General features: G+C 37.9%; 1 long non-coding RNA gene across 4 annotated transcripts in view; it reads right to left on the bottom strand.

Annotated features, from left to right (window-relative positions):
• The window catches only part of LOC115523473, a 108,663-nt gene extending 95,568 nt beyond the window's left edge, over positions 1 to 13,095 (bottom strand). Inside the window, exon 1 of one of the 4 annotated variants that reach the window (XR_003971752.1) lies at positions 12,800 to 13,095. This is a non-coding gene — a long non-coding RNA (uncharacterized LOC115523473). The remainder of the gene's footprint in view (positions 1 to 12,799) is intronic. The other 3 variants (XR_003971756.1, XR_003971751.2, XR_003971749.2) reach the window with 3 other exon arrangements.
• Between the last annotated feature and the right edge of the window lie 911 nt (positions 13,096 to 14,006).

Genomic DNA, 14,006 nt, shown 5'->3' on the forward strand with positions numbered 1-14,006 from the left:
CCAGACGTGATACTTTCAGCCTCCTCTATTCTCCTCCTTGTCTATCAGCTTCTCTGCTACCTTCCTCCTGGGGGACCTAAGACTCTCCACACACCTTTCATCTTAGGTCATGAACTGCTTGTTCTGACCAGTGATACAGCCACCAAGTAAGAGAACCAAATTGCTATAAGGCTTGGCAAACCAGTGTGAAATGTTTTAGTCCTTTATTATACAATTGTTGTGGTTTAATTAAGAGAAACAAATAATGATTCATAAATGGATGAAGCATTTTGTTAAATAGAAAAACAATAACAACATTCAGATATTTAAAGCAAATGTAATTTTGTTTTCTATGACTGATCTGATTTTCCTTTGAGATCTTCATCTCTTTGGTAAATGAGAAAACAAAACACTTTTTTCAATTCCTGAACTATAATATCTCATTTCTTCCCTATTAAACTATCTCTTCTGGTTGATTCTGTCTTTCTCAGTTAAGGCTTCTGGATGCCCTCTCTTCCCTCATGCTTTTTGGAGACAAATAAATGAACTTTCTAAGGTTGGCAGAGGTTACAAAGAAGGATGTTCAAAAGCACAATGTTTTCAGGAAAATATCTCTTAGCCATAGATGTTCTTTTATCCTCTCATCAGGTTTTGTCATCTCTCTCCACAATCTGACAGAGCTTATAGCTTGGGCTCCCTACTTCCCCTTCTTTTCTCCATCACATCTTGCTTCTTCTGAAGGGCTTAGCCTCAAAACAGAATCCATTCCACACACCCGGGAAGGAGCAAAAGATCTAGTCAGACCTCTGGCTCCAGATCCCTCTGTGGAAGCTATAGAGATTTGGAAATTCCCTTTATATTGCAGCAATACTAAAATTTTAAGGCTGTTGTCTTGCTAAGAATAAAAAATACAATTTGCAATGCAAAACTTAGTACTGATGTTCTCTCACTCTTTTCTTGTTTTATTCTCTGATGTAGTAATGCTAATCTTCCTCAAGGCAGAGTAAAGCAATATAAAGGATAATATATTAAAAAGAAACATCATATGAATAGACGTATCAAAATATATTACCATCATTTCATTTATAAATACTGTGGAGAAAAGAAAAAGAAAATATTACATCTTTCCTTAATATTGTTCTGAGTGTCCCTTTCTAACAGGGTCAAAATTTGACAGCCAGGCATTTGAATTTTCCACAAATTTATTCATCTCATCTTGAACTATTCTTGAGACACATGTTAAACACATGTTCCAAACACAAGAGATTAATCATTGTTTCTCTAAACAACGTTTACTTTTCTGTCTCCATATCTTTGCTCAAGCCTTTATCACTACCTAGAAGGTCCTTCCTTTTTCATTCATTTGGGCCAACTCAGATCTCATCTCTACCATGAAGTCAGGCAATATTGAAAACTCTCTGTCTAGGACTCTTGCATGTCTCTGTTATATATTGTATCTCCATTATAACAGCTTCTTTTCCTTTTATGAATTAGAGATACTTCTTAAAGGATCTGTCTCCCACACTAAAGTGCATGGCTGCAGGGCAGGAACTGTGAACAATTCACCCGTTTCACCCCAATACCCAGCAAGGTGCCTTATATGTATTACATGATATGCGGCTACAGTTATACATATCTGTGATGTTGGGTGTATGCAAATGAAAGGGAGAAAAATGTCTTCTTCTTAGTTATTCCTTGTAAAATTCAAAAGAAGTATGCCTGGCCTTTTGGAACTAAAAGGAACCTAATATAATAGAAGTCTCACCCACAGTCTATATAATACAGAGGACTTCACAAATGACAGAGAATTTCTTCAAAAAGAAAAATACTTTTCTATCAACTAACATATTAAGAGAGTCTACTTAGAAAATTTGCTTTAAAATCTCTATGACTTTTGCAAATAGTAATGCATTTTCTTATGCCACTTGGAAAACTACATGAAATTAGGTATTCAGATCTTGATATCCAAATATTGAAATAACATAGATTATTTATTGTAACTTCAGAAGAGTAATTACAGTAATTAAAAGGTCAAGGATAGTAATTCAAAGGAAATCAAAAGTAAAATCTTAACACAGACTAATTTAATCTAAAGAGTATAGCTTAAAGTATATTAACATTCTTAAAGAGTGGGAAGGCAAGATGAGATACTGTTTTTAGAATATAACTAGGAATAACTTAAGTAGCCAAAACTGGTATGATGGATTAGTTAGGTAGAAAGTAATGGCAACAAATTTTTGTTGGTTGGATAGGATAAAGGTCGAAAGCATATTCTGAACAGACCACATCATCTTTGAGACATACACCGACATTTATGTTGACATAGTGATAGCCAGAATGACCGAATGGACCCAATGCCCCCCAACCTTCACAGGGCCATGGGTAAAACATACGGAAAGTGAAACAAGAATTGTAAGAAATTTTAAAGAGAAATTAAAAATAGCTCGGTAGTCATACAAGTGTTAAGAACCAATCTTAAATAAATAGCAAACACAATCTCATTACACAAGAAAGGATGTAATACATATTTGTTGTAATACATATTTACCAAAGTTGTAATACATATTTACCATATTGCCCAGGAGCATAGTCCTTATCCATTACTTTACGCCATCTCTCCAAAGCAGCGTATGGAAAATTGTTCTGAGTCAGACCATTTAGTGAGAAATGCTCTCTGACAGCAGTGCCAAGGAACATTTTCTGGATGGATATAATCAGTCACAAAATCCTCTATTCCTACTCTCATGCTTCATCCCGTCACTAAATATTATCTGTACTTCTATTATTTGCAAGACTTCATTCTAATTTCCATTTTCCAGACGGTTGAGTCATAGCACCTGTTCTTAAGAAATCACAATCTGGGGCACCTGGGTGGCTCAGTCAGTTAGGCATCCAACTCTTGATTTTGGCTCAGGTCATGGTCTCACAGTTTGTGAGATGGAGTCCCATGTTGCGCTTAGCGCTGACAGCACAAAGCCTGCTTGGGATGCTCTCTCCCTCTCTCTCTGACCCTCCCTCCACTCTCAAAATAATTTTGAATAAAGAGAAAAAGAAAACACAATCTACTCTGGGACAAAGAGATACCTCTACTCTAGGAGAATAAATAAATGCCACCAGAATTTCTTTCAGCGTTTCATAGAAAAGAGATTATCAAATATTCCAGCTCAGTGCTCTGTGCACAATCAATATTGGTCAAATAGATAAATGAACAGATGAATTCATAAATCCAGAAATTTAGCTAAGTTCCATCTAAATACATTAGAGATTTTCAGCCTATATCACATCTGAAGCATAAATTAGCTCTATATTACATACATATATGTACATAAAAATAGTGCCTTGCAAGCTTCTATGAGTAACACTGCTTCTTATGATGCTTGGCCTATCACTAAATGTCTGCAACACATGCCATTTTTGTGCAGTTTGATAACATGCCTCCTTAGATTTAATTATTTAAGACTTTTTTTTTTAATTTTTCAATGTTTATTTATTTTTGAGAGACACAGAGAGACAGAGCGTGAGTAGGGAAGGGCAGAGAGAGAGGGAGACACAGAATTCAAAGCAGGCTCCAGGCTCCGAGCTGTCAGAACAGAGCCTGATGCAGGACTCAAACCCACGCACCGTGAGATCATGACCTGAGCCAAAGTCGGACTCCCAACCGACGGAGCCACCTGGGCGCCCCTAATTATTTAAGACTTTAAATGTAATAGTTTCCTCTTTTTTTTCTTCGACGATTCTATCTCCGGCTGCCCTCCTATCCTTCTGGCTTCAAGTTTTCCATCTCCTTTGTGGCCTTCTCCTCTTGTATCTGTGCCTTTGTTCTTGCCAGGGTTCTGTCCTTGGCTTTCTATTTTCTCCATTGTACATTTTTCTCTAAGTGATAGCATCTGGCCCCATGGTTTCAGCGACACTCTTGTCCACTTACCATTCCCACATCTAGTTTCCCAGGTCAGATATATGTCCTAAGCTGAGACCCATACATCTACCTGAGTACTGGAAGGCTCTATCTGAATGGCACGATGCATAGACACCTGACACTGAACAAATCCTATAAATGCTAGTGCCTAAATATTTCTGGATTCCATAACCTACATATTCTGCTCACTGCTACTCCTTTGCTCGAGTCCTTTATTATTTCTCAAATGGATCTGTTCAATATCACTTATCTGATTATTCTATCTCATGCTTACTTTCTCACCAATGCACTGGGATCCATTCTCCACACCACTGAGATCGATCTTTAGAAAACTAATCTGATTTCTTTAGTTCCCAACTGAAAAGAGTTCAATAATAACTCATAACTGAAAAGATAATTAGCTTGGTGTCTGCTGGCACTTAGGATCTATCCACTAACTACCTTTCTGCCTTCACCTTTGATCATACTTGTTATTCTCTATAAAACAATTGTTAGTGACCTTGCCAGTTTCCAGAATGTCCTCTTTTGTTTCTATATCAGTACAAGTGTTTCTTTTTCCACCCTTTCTCTATCCTTCATCTGATTAATGTAAATACTCATCTCTGAGTTTTCTCTTAGGATACCTCCTTCAGAAAGCCCTCCTTAACCATTGCAGCTTTCTATATACTGCACCAAATGCAGCAGACAGAATGTCATCTGTGATTAATCCTTGTTGTAGGTATGAATGTTTATCTAACATCAATTTAAGGCCTTGAAGGCCTTTTCTTGCTACTGAAAAAACTGACTGCAAAGATGATATAGGTTAAAATGACTGTAGCCATATTTGTTAATGGTTACTGATCTAGGGGCGCCTGGGTGGCTCAGTCGGTTGGTTGAGCATCCGACTCAGCTCAGGTCATGATCTCATGGTTCATGAGTTTGAGCCCCACATCAGACTAGCTGCTGTCATCACAGAGCTGGCTTGGGATCCTCTGTCCTCGTCTCTCTCTGCCCCTCCTCTACTCACGTTCTCTCTCTCAAAATAAATAAACTTAAAAAAAAGAGATCCTGATATAAAGTTTCAACCCTACCTCTCTTAACTACCAATTTGGTGATCTTAAGTAAGTGTTTTCTTTTTTGTTTTGTTTTGTTTTGTTTAAACCTCTAAGCTTCTTCCCCTCTAGAGTGGATATAGTTCACTACTTCATTGGCTTTTTATCATATGAAATGAAATATTAAATGTGAATCACTGACTGAATTGCATGGAATTCAATAATTACATATATGCCACGGTAACTAATGAAATTTAATTTCACAGTGCTTTGTGTTAACATGAACCTCCATAGCTCATTTCTGACCTCAGGTATTTTCTTCTACTGACGATGTATACGAATTCATCTGTATACAAGTTGCTGTTGCTAGTTCAGTAATCCCTCCCCTCCCAGTAGCCTGTCCTCTCTAACTATTCATCTTCTCTATGTGCCCTGACCAAGCTTTGAAGCAGGTCATCTCATTTATTGATCAAATCATCTCAAAAGGTGGAATTTTGTCAAAGATTCAAGAAAAAAAAAAAAAAACACAGTCACTTAAAATTGAATGTCAGATAGCACTCCTAAATTTCCTCAACCATTACTCTTGAGTTGGAGTTTCAAAAGTAGAATCACACTAAAGAATGCACCTTGTCTTTTCCCCAGAAGGAGAGGGGAGAGGATATGTGAAATGGCAGCTGTAGCAGCTTTGACTTCCATAAAGGTCAAAAGATACAATGTAAGTAAAAGTACCATTTATCAATGTGTTATTTACACGTGATTTGTGTCTTTCCTATAAAATCAATAGTAGAGTTGCATTATCACTCACTTAATTTCTTTTTGAGTTGCATTATCACTCACTTAATTTCTTTTTTTACATGTATTTATTTTTGAGAGACAGAGAGAGACAGAGCATGAGCAGCAGAGGGGCAGACACAGAACCCAAAGCAGACTCCAGGCTCTGAGCTGTCAGCACAGAGCCCAACACGGGGCTTGAACTCACGAACCAAGAGATCATGACCTGAGCTGAAGTCGGATGCTTAACCAACTGAGCCACCCAGGCACCCTGCATTATCACTCACTTAAAGACAAAATGTAATTACTTTTTATCTAATCCCACTAGTCTTTCTTTTCTTTTTCTTCTTCCTCATCTTCTTCTCTTCCTTTTCTTTCCAAAACAGTTCAATCTTAAAGCCACTCAATGTAGGTGATGAAGGTAAATATTTGCACAGGTTTAAGGGGTAGGAAAGAAAGGAAGTCCCCTGAAAAGTAGTGTTCTAAGTCCAAGCAGGGTAAGGAGGGCATTCTTCCCCAACAACAGCCAAGCATAAAGTATCACAACCCAGGAATGTAAAACAGGATTTCACATAGGGAAGAGTCTGGCACAAGAGGCCTAACAAGGTAAGAAGGGTATTTATGCAGAAGGAAGGTGGCAATGGTGATGGCATAAAGGGAGGTTGATCAAATAAGTAATATATTTAAGATAAGAGGATCCTGCTTCCCCATTGCCACAGAAGTCAGTTCAAATATAGAAAGAAAAAACATTAGAATTAACCTTGTTTTGGAATTGGTGGCATCAGTGTGAAATAGTAGTCTTCAATAGGTAGATAAAAATGGAGAAATATGGATGTAAATATATGTATCATGTGTATACGTGTATATTATGTGTGCATATGTGTGTTCAAATGCATGCATATATATACTCTATCTTGTCCACTAAGTGGTATGGGACTAGTGATACTCTTAATAGTCATGAATGTCCATGACTCCCACTCAGATCTTGGCTTCTAAATACCATTCGCCACAGATAGGAAATAGGGCTTGTTGGAGGAAAGGCCAATTTTAGATCTTAAGGCAATACAAGATGAACACAGAATATCCTTTTGTGCCAGAAACTAAAGAATTGCTCAAAAAACAAATGATGGAAACATGTCAAAAAAAACAAAGTAGTAACGTTGAAGGATATTTATTACCCAACTGAGGAAAAATTGTGCTTTTGGCATAAAAATGGATGTAGAAGTCAATGGAACAGATAAAGAGCCCAGAAATGGATGCAAACATACATGGTTGATTGTTTTTCACCAATGATGCAAGAAAATTCAGTGTGGAAAGTATAACCTCTTCAGTCAAGATGCTAAAACAGTTTATATATATATATATATATATATATATATATATATATATATAAACTCAACTCTTACTTTAAATCTTCACATCATATTTTTAACAATCATAATGGACCATATACTTATGTGTAGGAGCAAAACCTACCAAATTTCTAGAAGAAAACATAGAGTAAACTCTGAGTGAACTTCAGTTTAGTGAAGGTTTTATTAAATACAAAGCAAAGCAGAGTAGTAATCATTTAAAGTTTTTGAAAACTTTGGACTTTAGAAGCAATTTCCTTCAAAATTAGGGACAGAACTTGAGTCTAGAATATATACAGCATTCTTACAACTTAATAAGAATAAAACATCCCAAATGGAAAAAAAAAATGTGAACAGATGCTTCACCAGTGAAGATATATGGATGGTAAATGAGTACATGCAAAGATGCTCAACATGATTAGTCATTAAGGAGATGCAAATCAAAACCACAAAAAGATAATACTACACACTCACTACAATGTCTAAAACTTTAAATATTGGTCATACTTAAGTATCAGTGAGGTGGTGAAGCAATCATAACTCTTACACACTTCTGGTGGGAATGCAAAATGGTATAGTTTTTTTTGGAAATGGGTAGCACATTTTTAAAAGTCAATAGGGCCAAGCCATTTCACTCCTAGGTATTTACCCAAGAAAAATGAAAGCATATGTTCATACAAAGATGTGTACACAAATTTTCACAGCAGCTTCTGTGTAATAGCCTAAAACTGGAAACAACCCAAATATTCCCTAGAAGGTGAGTAGATAAACAAATTGTGGTATAACTATATAATAGAGTACAGCTCAACAATAAAAAAAAGAGAAATACCAAAATATCTACTTAAGTTTTTTCATTGGTATCATGCCTTCAACTATAGGCATTTAGTACCCCCCGCCCAAAATAATGAATTACAGAGGCAGTTAAATCTCACAATCATCATGGTGAGTGAAAGAAGACAGGCAAAAAATAAAAGAATACATAATGTATAATTCTATTCACATAAAATTCTAGAAAATATAAACATATCTTTCTATATCTAGTCTATAACATAATAGCCCGTCATCTACAAAAGTGCCATGAAAGGTAAAGAAAGACCAACAAACTGTTCCAGGAATGTGAAGAAGCATGGCAACTAAATGTGAACAGATGAAAGCATGTTTGCTACTAAGGCATCACTGGGACAATTGGGAAATTTGAGTGTGGGGTAAGGACCTTGTGGGAACCGCTGACAATACTTGAATGGAATCTGATTAGATGTAGTAATGTGTCAAAATCTATCTTGGTTCTGTTTGTATTGAAGTTACATTGAAGAATGTTCTGGTTTGTAGGAAATGCTAAAATATTAGGGGTGATGGAGGCACATATTTGGCCACCTACTCTCAAATGCTTCAGGAAAAATGAAATTGTTCTTTGCACCATACTTTCAATTTTTCTATAAATTTCAATCGACAGATGGGTAGATAAATATAGGTAGGCATAGATAAAAAGATTTAAATTATCAGAATAGGCCAAAATAATAAACAAACAATAATACTTTTTTCTATACAGCTATCTATTGAAATTTATAGAAAAATTACAGGACTTTTTTCAATAACTTCATCTCTTTCATCTTCCTTTCCCTAACAAAATGTCTCAAGATCTCCACCCTACCACCACCAAATGTATATACATTTCTCCCTGGAGGAACTCTGCCATCCTCCCCCAGCAAAGGTCTACAACAAGGTGGCCTCACGATTTAATCTGACACAGAGATGCATTATTGGTCTACAGAATCTGTGCTTGTTTGTTTTCCCCTATGCTTGTTTCATCATCGTATTTTAGAAGCAGACAGTTCACTTTCTAGTTTTACAGGTCCAGAAATGAAGAGAGATTCTGCGCTAGGGTAGATCCCCAGAGTCTTATTTGTATCTGATTAGATGATGATATTTGGGATTAGGGGGTTGATGAGAGCTAGATGAGATTTTGAACTTGAGTTGATGCTGTCATACATGGAGTCTTTGGGGGATGTTGGGATGGAGTGGCTGTATTTCCCATGTGGGATGGATGTGAACCTTTGGGGCCAGAGAAGGGACTGGTAGGCTGCAAAATGTACCACACGCCCAGACCCCGTACCCTAGTTCAAAAAGGATATATTTACAGAAAAACTGTAGAAACTATGAATGTTACCTTTTTCAGAAAAAGGGCCTTTTCAACCGTGATTCAATTAAAGGTCTTGAGATAATCCTGAGTTACTGGGTGAGCCCAAATCCACTGATAAGTTTCCTTATCAGATAAAAGGCAGAGGGATATTTGAGGCAGACAAAAGAGGGCAAGATACAAAGAAAGGGTGTCATGTGAAGACAGAGTTGGAAACTGCAGTGATGTGGTCACAAGCCCAGAAAGCCAGGTCAGCCACCAAAAGCTGAAGAAACAAGTTGTCGCCTTGATTCCTCAGAGGTAGTATAGCCCTAGTGATTTCAGACTTCTGGCACCATGCTGGAGCCTGGATTTATAGGTGGGCAAAACTCACAAAGCCTCTCCCTCAAGGCATTTATACATTAGTGGGGGAGACATATGAGAAATATATCAGTCATCAAATAGTGATATGTGAATTGATGGGAAATAAAGCGGGAAGAAGAATATATAAATGCTGTTTGGGTTGATGCTATTTTTGCTTAAAACTCTTAATTATCCGCAATATCCATTTTCCTGAATGATACAAGGAAACATGGCTACCTGAGTAAAACTATATTCCTCAGCCTCCTTCGTAGCTAGGCCATCTGACAATGTCTTAACCAATGGAATGTGAAGAGAAGCAATGTGTACAGATTCTAAGATACATACTTAATAAAGGATACCTTTCTTTCCTTTCCCCTTCTTGGTGGAAATGTGAACCAGCCTGAACAGGGACTCTAGGGAATGGTAGAGCCTCCAGATGGAAGGAATCTATGTTCCTGAATATAGATGTTTGGAAGGGGAGGTGACTCCTTGTCTATTTCTGGAATGCTATGCAAGAGATAAGTGCAATTCATTTTTTTTAATCTCAATATTGGGTCTCTTTGTTTCGGCAGCTAAGCCTGTAACCTAACAAATAAATATTTTAATTTAGATGGTGAAGGCAGGCCTTTCTGAGCAGAGACCAAGCAGACTAAGGAACCAGAGGTTGTAGAGAGGCAGTATATTATGTTGAGAGTTGTATCTGCCACAGTTTGGGTGGCTTTAAAAGCAAATTTTGAGGTAAAGGTTTGGGTGCAGGTACTTGTTTTGAGAGGTGATCCCAGTAAGCACAGATGAAGGAGCGGAGAAAGAAAGGGGGAAAAAGAGATCAAAGAGATCAAACATGCCAATGAGCAGGTCACGCCTGAGAGCCTTGGGAGCGCCATACCATTCAAAACCCTCTGAGGAACTTTAAGGAACGTGTCTCAGAACCTTAAGGAGCATGTCTCCAAGAGATGAGGGACAAGGTATTTTACCCACCATACCCAACGCCCACAGAGAGTTTTCTCTGGAGGCATTAAAGACCTGGCACCTTTAAGCTTTACCCTGCAAACGCTGAGCAAGCCCCCAAACAATAATCAGAGAAAGCTCTCAGGCTGACAAGTATACATACCAGGGGCCTGTGGTGGGAAGCTCTGAGCAGGTGGAAACTTACTACTTCCCCCACAGATGAATTCAGAAGTAAGCCAAGGGACCATGTGGCAGGACATTAACAGTCCGATAGCAAGGGGCACCTGGGTGGCTCAGTCAGGTAAGCATCCAACTCGATTTCTGCTCAGGTCATGATCTCAAGGTTCTTGAGTTTGAGCCCCACATCGGGCTCTGTGCTGACAAGATGGAGGCTGCTTGAAATTCTCTTTCTCCCTCTCTCTGCCCCTCCCCTGTTCATGCTTTCTCTATCTCTCAAATTAAATAAGTGAAACTTAAAAAAACAAAAACAAAAACTGTCTGATAGCCAAGGTTCAAATTCTGGCTCTTCCACGTACTAGCTGTGTCACCTAGAGTCAGTTGCTTAGCCTCTCTGTGTCTCAGTTTCCTCATCTGTAAAATGGAGATAATTATAGTACTCACCCACTTCAGAGGCTTGTTGTATTATATATTATCAGAGATATGATGCACAATAATTAGAATACTGCTCTTCATATGGTGAGAGTTATTTGTTAGTTTATTTTTGTCTGAGACAAGAAATAAATTTATTAATGTAAACCATATTTGGGGCGCCTGGGTGGCTCAGTCAGTTAAGCGTCTGACTTCGGCTCAGGTCATGATCTCACAGTTCATGGATTCTAGCCCCGTGTCGGGCTCTGTACTGACAGCTCAGAGCCTGAAGCCTGCTTCAGATTCTGTGTCTCCCTCTCTCTCTGCCCCTACCCTGCTCTGGCTCTCTCTGTCTCAAAAATAAATAAACATTAAAGAAAAATTTAAACCATATTTATTATTGAATCTTCAGTGTTTGTCACAAGCTGAACAATAGTAGTAGGTATTATATAAATGTTTATTTAATGAGTAGGCAAAAAAAAATTTTTTGACTGCTGCTAGACTTTTTGGATGTATGTAGGTATGTATCAGAGGGAGACCCAGACTGGTCACTTCTCACCCATATCCTCTAAGGACTATCCAGAAGACTTATATAATATCACCCTAAGATGAAGTTGACTGTGGGGCCAGTGATTAACCTTGCTTCATGAAGGATCTGAAGTATAATTTAATAGAGTTTCACAAGCCTCTTTTCTTGGGTAACTTCCACATTCTCTTGGGTAATTTTCACATTTCATGGGAGGCTCAGTTCTAAATAAAACTAATGAAGTTTCTTGGCAAAATAGAAGAAAATCATGGTCCTGGCCGCTGGTTTTTTAAAGAAACCCTACATGCCAACGGTTGTGCCAGTGGTTCAGAATGGTGCCACTTGAAACCAAGCTAAACTTGAAAGGTTCCAGAAGATTTCCCCAAGAAACGATAAAGCTGAAGAAAGGCCAGGGAGCTTTTGTTACACCTATGGAACAGAGCACAGAATCCAGATGTAAGTACTGAGAAAAGAAAAGATGATACTCTACACGGCCAGCAACTAGAGACACCAGTGGCCCATCGTGGAGGGTAGAGGACACCTAACGGAGATGCGGAAGAAAATGAACACGTATTGAATGTCTAATTAGGCCTCAAAACCTTGCACTTAAAAGTTACAGAAGCAGGGCGCCTGGGTGGCTCAGTTGATGAAGCATCCAACTTGGGCTCAGGTCACGATCTCGCAGTTGGTGAGTTTGAGCCCTGCATTGGGCTGTGTGCTGACAGCTCAGAGCCTGAAGCCTGCTTCAGATTCTGTGTCTCCTTCTCTCTCTACCCCTCCTCTTCGAAAATAAATAGAAAACATTTTTAAAAATTAAACAAATAAAGTAAAAGTTGTAGAAGTGTTTTCATCTAATCCTCATGATGCTGTCTTGAATAATATTATGCATTAAGTCATGTTAATCTATCTCACTCCCAAATCCATGCTCTTTGCAGGCAATTTTAAAGGAGGGAGGGTGTCATATGGTCCCTAAGTATGAGCTGTGAACTACACCCAGAATGCTATGAACAAACTACTGAAGAATTTGCAAAAGTGCATGAAAATGAGAAAAGCCTTATAACTCTATGGCTGCCAGATCTTGGTCATTTCATGAACTCAGAAGCAAAGCCAGAAACATCAGTGGGCTTCATCCCTCTACAAGTATCTTCATAGTGAGGGTAAAGCTTCAGAACATTCCACAAAACAGAGAAAATCATAATAATGTCTTACCAGATGTCCAGGTCAATTTCAGATTCCAGAAACGGCACGAGGGGTCCTGCGATGTGACACTATTAGAACTCAAGTTCTCCAGAAAGGTGAGGTGGTAAAAACTTTGAAGCCAGCATTAATTTCATGGGAAATAATGGTCGTGAGCATTTACTCCACTTTCGTTTGGTTCAGCTTTGCACTGAAAGTACTTCAACAAAGAATCCGTATGAGCCACAAAAGAAACAGATTTTGAATTTAGGTAGACTGCACCATATAGATAAGCATCTCGGTTTTGTTTTGTTCTGCTTTGCCTTTTGGCTTTTCGGTCAAAAGGTTTCAGTTTGTTTCCGTTTTTTGTTATCATGGTTTTTGGAGGCGGTGCTTGGATAGTTGTTTGTTTTGACTATTTTCCACCACTGGAAAATACAAATAGGTTAAGGAAGTGAGATCAAGGTTTAAAGCTCTGTTAAAATTTCTTCAGAGATGCTGGAGAAGAGAGAAGTGCCAGGGTTTGGAGCGTGCAACTGCATCCAATAACAATCTCTCAATTGTCTCAGCAAGCACAAAGGAGCAAGGGGCAGTGCTTTCCTTTCAGATACTTGGTCTGCAAAACTTCTTTGGGCGGGTTTTCTTTGTATTTTCAGGCAATAAATTTCCTGATGACATAAACCTCGTCATCTTGTTTCACGTTGTGGAAACGCCAGGCCAGCCTCATGTGTTGTTGAATTAGGGAGAAAAAAAAAAATATTATTTGGATTTCTATTGACAACAACAAAAAGTTTTGATTGGATTGAGCTATATAAAATTACTGATAGTGAGCTATTTTTTTTCAAAGCTTCAGAGCTGTATTTTTTTTACAGCTTCCAAGTTGCAATTTCCTATGACTCAGAATATTGAATCAATTTCCTATGAATCAATTTCCTATGATTAAAAGTATTCCTGATGCTTTTACTGGGAAGAAGTGATTCCCCCACTAATATTTCTATAGCTCAGTAAGATTTTGGAGTATACTCTTGATTACAAAAGATAAAATACAATTATGGTATGAGAGATTATCATCTAAATTTTTGGAAATGGTAGTATTTGTAAAGCATAACAGAGTATTCTAGGCATATTTTATTAATTTCTGTTGTTTATATAGCAAGTATTATTAACCATCTACCGTAATATGGTGTTTTTAAAATATAGGGCCTAGAGTCAAAATTCATGGATTCCAATCCTGGTTTCC

The sequence above is a fragment of the Lynx canadensis genome, chromosome C2, assembly GCF_007474595.2.
Source record: "Lynx canadensis isolate LIC74 chromosome C2, mLynCan4.pri.v2, whole genome shotgun sequence".
Taxonomy (NCBI): Eukaryota; Metazoa; Chordata; class Mammalia; order Carnivora; family Felidae; genus Lynx; species Lynx canadensis.